Genomic DNA, 8146 nt, shown 5'->3' on the forward strand with positions numbered 1-8146 from the left:
TAAAATAGTAAACTGGGACTTGATGGAGTCTATTTGAAAGTTCATTCCCGTTGAGGAAAACATGCAAGTACTAACTTAACTTGCATTAACAGGCATGACTAGGGGAGAGGGAAGCATGAGCTCTGTGACCATATGACTGAGATTTGTCCCACAATTGCGTTTATTTGCTTTTCTCTACATCTCATCCACTCTCCAGACTCTCTGCCCTGCCCATCCTAACCCTGACCTCTACTCACACGTCTGCTGCCTGAGTAAGTCCTTTCTGCGAGTCATCTCGGTTACCCTGGCATGCTCTCACCCTCTGCAACACACTTACAACATCATCTGACATGATAAGTAAATAGGGCTTTTATGTGGGCTGCAAACACACTCACTTTGGGACAAGAAGACAGGCTGTCTACTGATTGTTCTGCGTTATTTCCCCAAATTCTTGCTGTGTGGAAGGATTTCTTTTTGTCATTAAGAGTTTTTCCTGTCAAACCCTCTAAATATTCCTTGGATTTCAAGAGCAGCAAGGACTGCGCAGCACAGAGGCACTGCTACAGCTCCATCCTAGGCTCCAAAAGTTAATAATGTCACCAATATGGAGCACATTCTTTCCAAAGTAGGCTACAAATAGGAAATAATTACTCACTGCAAGTCTGCTGTGTGGCAGAGAAATATTACTACTGTCTTTCAGCTAGGAAACTAGAGCAGAGGTTAAGACCCAAATCCTTCAGTATCTAAATCCCCGTGAAATCAAATGTAAGGATCTGGTCCGAAGAGGTTTGTCCAGTGCCCCAGAAGTTCATAAGGAGCTGGGATAAATGTTAATTCCTGGCTTTCAGCAGTGATTTCGGACCAGCAGAAACTGTCTTGTGCTTGACCACGTCCATGAAGTCCAAAGGAGGACTAACAGTCCAGCTGAAAACTCTCTTTTTCCTCCCATGATGCAAATTTACCCTTCGTCGTAACTACCAAGCACTGTGTGATGGAACTTAATTTGGGACACTGTGCAGTGATGTCTGTAGGTAATGGGAACAGCTACTCCTGCTGGGTAGTGAGGGCTGACAACAGAGCATTTTACCAGTTGCCTCAATTGGAAATAAATGCAAAACTACTTCTCTTTAGGGAAAAAAAAAGGAATTTCTGTCTTTGCCCAGATTCCCCAGGCTTTCCGACCAGTTCTAGCCATGCCATGGTCTGAACACATGCCCCAGCCACGGTGCATGCTTCCAAGAGAGGGAACTGACCCCAGCTGCCTCGGGTGACAGCACTGAGCTGTCACCATCTGCTACCTGGAAACACTGCCACGAGAGCTGGCCATGCCATAGCAACCTCCTCACAAATCCGATGGAGAGATACAAACGTTCACGTGGTGCAGGAGCTGATGATGGCAGCCCTTGGAACCAAGATGGAAAATATTAGTGTAACAGCATGACGGGAATGGAAAACAAAAGAGAAAAAGAAAGACAACACAGAGACACAAAATTGGAATGTGAAACTCAGCAAACATGGAGATATTTTAGCCAGTGATGCTATTATTAGCAACGTGCAGGCTTGTGATCCTCCAGGAGTTAACCCAGGCAGCTCCCATGAAAAGCACTATTATGAATGCCATGAGAAGTGGGGCAGATCAATGCCTACAGTTGAGTTTGTCTGACACTCCCCGTTGGATAAATCTACTTCCAGTTGCCCATAGCTTTTCCAGGCTTTATCCATAGCTTTTCCAGCCTTTATCCTTTTGAGATTAAATGTCCCATTATGACTGTCTGCCTCAAGCTGGATTATCTTGTTACATTTCAGAAGAAAAAGAAGGAGGGAAAAAAAAAAAGAAGAAAAAAAGAAGAAAAAAGAAAAGAAGGAAAAAAAAAGAAAAAAAAAGAGGATTCACATCTTCCTAAAAACAAGGACAAGGCAAAAGATTTTATGTTGCCCACATTAAAAGGAATCTCGTGACCATCTCACTGAGGAGATCTCACTTCAGTACGGTTTGTACTTAAAATTTGGCTGCAAGGCTTCCGTTGCTTTTGGGAATGAACTCTTGATTCTTCCCACAAAAATTGTCTGGATTTGATCAAGTTGAAAAAAAAACGTAAAAAACTCACTAGAGATTTTAGAGTTTGCCAACTACATCCTCCGAAGACTCTGTCTTCTGCACATAGCACATTGCTTCCCACAGCTCCCAGCAACCAGGCAGCTACGATCCCATCAGAGCAAGCAAGAGAAGAGCAGCCCACAGCTTTGGCACTTGAGCAGGACTTCCTCTGCTTCCTCCTGCTTCAGGCCACTCTCCCCGCTGCCCTCTCAGGTCTTCTCCCACAAATCCCAACAGCACAGACCAGGAAAACGTAACCCTGGAGCAGAGGAGACAAGAGTCAGACCTGGTAGTAAGGAGGCAAACACAGGAACCTGGAACAGAGAGGCAAATGTCAGGGACTAGGACTGGAAGAGAAGGGAATTTTCAAGTGGAAGGAAAGGGAGAGCTACAGCTGGAGAAGGCAGAGAGGAGCTGCAAACACTGGGAAGCGAGCAGAGTGAGCAGGCACGTTCACGCGGGCTTCAGAAGCGATCACACAGTTTGCCACAGGGTGCACTGCATGAGCAGGTTGTTGTCTCTAAGTTTGTCCCTCTTTTGTTGCAGAAGCTGGACTCAGGCAGTTGGAGACTCTCTCTCTATTCAGGCTTATGACAGAGACAAATTAAAGTGACAAGAATAGCCCTAAATCAGGCCTTTTCTAACTTTGGCATACTTGGATTGGCACCTTAGCACTTCCCTCGAGTCATTTTTGGGCGCATTCATCTCGCTTAGTGCTTCTCCGGGCTCAGAACACCACAGGACCTCGCTCAGTGGAGCATACATCAAATAAGCATGGTGGGCAGGACAGGGTTCAGGCAGCAGAAAGTGTCCAACAGTTTACGGAGACATTGGTGTTGAAAGGTTTTGCAAAAACAGGAAGGTACTACAAGAGTTTTAGGGTAAGGGGACCATACAACAGCTCCCCATTTGCACCTTGAATCAACACATCGGATTCAGCTGACCCCATCTCTTGGGTTTGTCTTTAATATTCCAGCTAAAAACATCTGACTAGTGAGCTCGGTGTTTGCCAGCACTGAGCAAAACTTGCCACAGTATGTTCGGTTCTTGAAGGGTTGGGCCTCACACCTGGGAGGACATTTGCTGCGTCTCGCACGCAAGTACATTTGTGTCACCCAACACAGGGCCTGGAGCTGGGCCACATCTGGACATGGCAGGTGAGGGAGAAGGGTCCTTGCACCTTGGGGGAACCCCTCTGCCCCTCAAAGCCAGCTGTCGTGAGGGAACACATCTGGGTGCACACGACAGCTTCACAAAAAAGGTCTCTCAGTTTCCTTTTGCGATCTGGCCCGGCACGGCTTTTACAGTACTATAAGGGTGCTTTTATGAGATTCACCCCTTGCAATGTGAAGGTTTTTATGGGAAACACGCCTTCCTCTCTGTCATTTATGATAAATAATGTTTATTGATGTTCACTTCCTTCAGTGAAATAAAGTGTCAAACAGCACGTCGGTATTTGCCAATTTTCTTTCCACATTTCATGTTATGTGCTTTTTATGTTACATGCCTGATTAAAAATTTAAACATTGTCACCGTCAGTGCTAAAATACGTTGCCAGAGCATCTCTAATTATGCTGCCTTGTCTGCTCTGAGCGGGGACTGACATTTCTGGGTCAAGATCTGGTTGTTGATATGCAGCACGGGAAGTATCCAATAGCCACTTGCTGAAAAATAGCTCCTTCTCTCTCACACAATTACGGCACACAATGCAGAGCAGGTACCCGGGGGAGGCTGCTCGTGCCGTGGTAATTCCTGACTCAAGAGGCCTTATCCACTTTCTGCACATCATTTTGGTTTGCAGTTGATTAACCCAAAATGAAAACAGAGACGACAAAGCGCTAGGGAATGATCCTCTCTCTTCGGAGCTGTACCAGCAGTGCTGGTGGGCAGGGGTCCCATCCTGCTCCCAGCACCGTCCTCACCGGAGCAGCAGCCCCAGCCTTGGCCCTGCAGCCTTTCAGGAAGGCGATGACCTGAGCTTTGGCTCAGTCCTAAACTGTGTTCGCCTTTCTGGTCACACTGGCTATGTGCTGAAGCTCGCCCCAGCAGGAGATGCCAGGGGTACCCATTTTAGGCAGACCTTGGGAAGCATTATCCACTTTCGGACAAGACCTTGCTGTTCGTGTGCCATGCAGGAGTGAGAACGATTCCTTCAGCAGATCTTTCTGTTTATTTTTTCAAGAGAAAGTGAGAATATGAAGTCGTCTTCAGGTTTTTCTTCCTCTGTAGACACATGCAAACTGACAGACCCGCTTCCACTTGGTTAGCAAACATTTAGGAACAGGTTTTTCAGCAAGAGCTTCCTAAGCGCACCACATGCATTTGATTTTATATTTTTGACAAGCACATTTTCTGACATACACAGGAACCCAGGCTGGTCTGCAAAATCCACCTGAATATGCTAAACTGTGGAGCAGGACATCTGACAGCACAACTGACCTCCAGGAGGAGCCTTTGTACGTATAAAAATGCCAACAGTGATATACGCTGTTGGAAACACGGCCGTTAAGGAAACCTCACGATATTTGCTACATTTGTTTGCAATGGTACCTCACCAAACAGAGTCAAAACCAGCCAGGTTTTCCGAAAGAATCAATATTCAGAAAACTCAGCTGTTCTCCTTGGGAGCTGATGGTTGATGAACAGTTATGAAACCCAGCCATAATTTATTATGAATGTTCGAACTAGTTAAAAGGTGGTATTATAGATGGCTCAATGTTTCATCAGTACTTTAAAGAGTGTCCTTATTTGACCCGTTAAATGCACCTTGTATGAAGGCTGATATATTGTAAAAAATCTTCCCCGTTGTTGCCAGGATTTTCTTGAATTGTTACTTGCTCCCAGAAAGCATTGCCATTTTTCCTTTGGAAAAAACAAGAGAATAAGAAAAATCTGAAATGAGGCCCTAAATTTAAAAGTAGCCATTGAAATTCTAGAGGCTTTACTCCCCATAATTTTCTGAAAACATTAAAATTTTTTTTATATATCATTTTACATACAACATCCTGAATTTGTGACCACCAACTATGTGGCCCTGACTAGCACAGAAGCATTAAAGGAAAAAATGTGTATAGCTAAAGGGAATTTGCAATCAGTTGCAGGACCAACTGCAAGTGTTGGATTTACCTCCTCTGAACCTGGCTTTAAGTGCAAAAAAATAACAATACCAGCAAAACAGAGTCCATTTTGTGGCCTTTGGTATCAAAAATATGTATTTGGATAGCCTTTTCCCTGTAAACATGGTACATGATCATATGTCACATTTCTAGTGTACATAGCACCAACTTTCCAAAGTACCTGTTGGATTTCTGGACTTACACGATGCATCCGTCTCTTACAGAAGAAAATGCACTCTGCCAATGTGATGCTTTATTTGGATGGTTGTACAGTTTGTTTAAATTTTTAACCAAACTTCACCTAATTGTCCAGTAAGTGATCTAGTTAGCTAAAGAAATGTGTTCCTGCCACTTCCAGTTGCTATTTAATTTCCATGATTTTGCCGGAATCAGGATTTGATCTTTTATTAGTGGCATCCTGTCTAATTAGTACCACATATTAAACCTGATCGCTGATGTATCCGAAGACGTGCCAAGAACAGGGTGCCTGTGCCATCTTGTAACCAAGCCCCAAAAGGGGCCGAAGAAGGAAGAGGACTCACTAGTGAGAAGCGTCTGTCCAGGAACACGTATTTCAAAGCTCTTGCAGAAGATCAGGTTGGATCTCCAGAAAAGTCACAGGTTGTCTCTACACAGACCTGAGTATGGTATGTCCTTTCCTATGAGGACAGGCTGAAAGAGTTGGGGCTGTTCAGCCTGGAGAAGAGGAGGCTCCGGGGTGACCTTATAGCGGTCTTCCAGTACCTCAAGGGGGCCTACAAGAAAGATGGGGAGAGGCTGTTCAGGAGGGCCAGTTGTGATAGGACAAGGCGTAATGGTTTTAAAATAGAGGGAGGTAGATTCAGATTGGACATTAGGAAAAAATTTTTTACCATGAGAGTTGTAGAACACTGGAACAGGTTGCCCAGAGAGGTGGTGGATGCTCCATCCCTGGAGACGTTCAAGGCCAGGCTGGACGAGGCCCTGAGCAACCTGATCTAGTTGGAGATATCCCTGTTCCTTGCAGGGGGGTTGGACTAGATGACCTTTGAAGGTCCCTTCCAGCCCTAACCATTCTATGATTCTATGATTTTATGGTCCTGGTGCCCTGGCAAGGCTGAACAGTTATTGCTCCTGAGGACACAGAGAGGCAGATCACGGAAGACAGGGAACAGGCAGTCTCGCAGCCCTCTGTTCCCCACAGCACAACCGCCGCAGTGACAAACAAAAACTGCAGGGCTACCAGTGATAATTTAAAGAAAAAACACATTGTTTTTAGTGCTTCAGTTCACTGTCAAAAATCAGCATCGACACAGAAATTCAAATGTACAAAGTGCTTCAGCAACAGCTCCAACGAGGAGCATAACGCACGTTGCAGTGCATGGCCGGACGCAGGAGCTGGGCGCTGGCTGTCTCTGCAGCATCGGGCTCAAGGCAACTGTGGAAATCGTGTCCGAGGTCCTGAGATCCAGCTCTGAACTCAGAAACCTGTTACCACTAATGAGGACGAGAGGCATTTTTGCAATAGCTGTAATAAACATTTGTTCAAACAAAAAGAAAAGCGAGATTAAAAAACACGCAATATGTCCCAGCATTAATGGAAAACCTATTTGTGCCATCTATTTTGGAAAAATTATTGAAGAACAGTTCATCCATGTGAAAATATTAGCACTGTAATTCTGTCAAGGTCAGTGAGACCTAGAGATGTGCTGAGGAATCACCTTCATTTCACCAGGTAAATAAAGAACTCGTTTTTCAAAGAAGCCTATTGAAGAAGGCACTCCATAGCAACAGTTAAATTATGAATACAGCACATATGTTCCATATCATATCATTTACAGCACACTTTAGCATAGACATAATGCTTAGTTACAAACTACAATACCATTCACAAAATGCATTTAAATAGCATAATTTAGTTCATTAAATTCAGTCATTTACAGTAAATCAAAATTATCACAGGAATTGAAGAGAGTACACAGTTGTTTGTTTGAATAGTTAAGCTAGGGAAGTCAATTCCTTTTTGAAGGTCAAGGACACAGTTGTTTCCATTTTCTGTTGTAAAAAAGATACAGCCTGTGTCATAAGATAATTTAGTATCATCTGAATGCGATCAAGTCCTTTCCCCCTGCTTGTTCTGTATTATATAACTGGCGTGCCTAAAATATATCTAAGTCAAGAAAACGTTTTACATATAATATTGTCAAATTAGGCTTCTTTTTCTCTTACGGACTGAATGGATGTGATTCTGGGTTTTTAAAAGGGTTTAGTCTTGCAGATCTGCAGCCTATTACTTGGAAGCAAAGATGTATGTTTTCCTCTAGTCCAGCCATCAATTGCTTGGCCTGTGGAAATATTATTATAAAAGAAAAGTGGATTTTTTTTTTTGGCCTTTCTAAGAGATACATTCTGCTTATTTGGCAGTGATGAGGGATCTGGCCCCTTCCTAACAACGGCTCTGCTGCGGGGATGGAGGTGAGGGCAGGACCAGTACTTCGGTCTCTATGGACTATAAAGCCAGGGAGAACTGTGAGGACCCCTCAGTCTCTTCTCATATCACAGAGAAGAATCCTGCCTTCATTCTTGTTCAAACTCCAGTGTCATTTTCAGAGAAATGAACAATCCTAATTTTAAAATGACCAGAAAAAAAAACCCAAGCCACTGGGCCTCTTGTTGAACTGTTCCCCACACTTAAAAAATGTGCACTGATTTTTACTCTGAATTTGCCTGGTGTCTTCTTGCACCTCACTATTGTCTCGCCTGATTGATACAGAACGAAAAGACCATGATGAAAGTTCTGTTGTCCTTGTAGAAACTTCTGGGTTATCATCTAGTCTTCCTTAACCTGCTCAGGGTTGAGCTCAGTGGAGTCCTTTACCCTAGGGCATGGTTTTCCGTCCCTTTAAACCATTGCTACCATCAGAATTACCTACAGGAAGCAAAAGCCCTCTGTGAGGTCTTCTCTCCCTTGCAA

The sequence above is a fragment of the Tauraco erythrolophus genome, chromosome 10 (genome assembly GCF_009769465.1).
Source record: "Tauraco erythrolophus isolate bTauEry1 chromosome 10, bTauEry1.pri, whole genome shotgun sequence".
NCBI classification, from domain to species: domain Eukaryota; kingdom Metazoa; phylum Chordata; class Aves; order Musophagiformes; family Musophagidae; genus Tauraco; species Tauraco erythrolophus.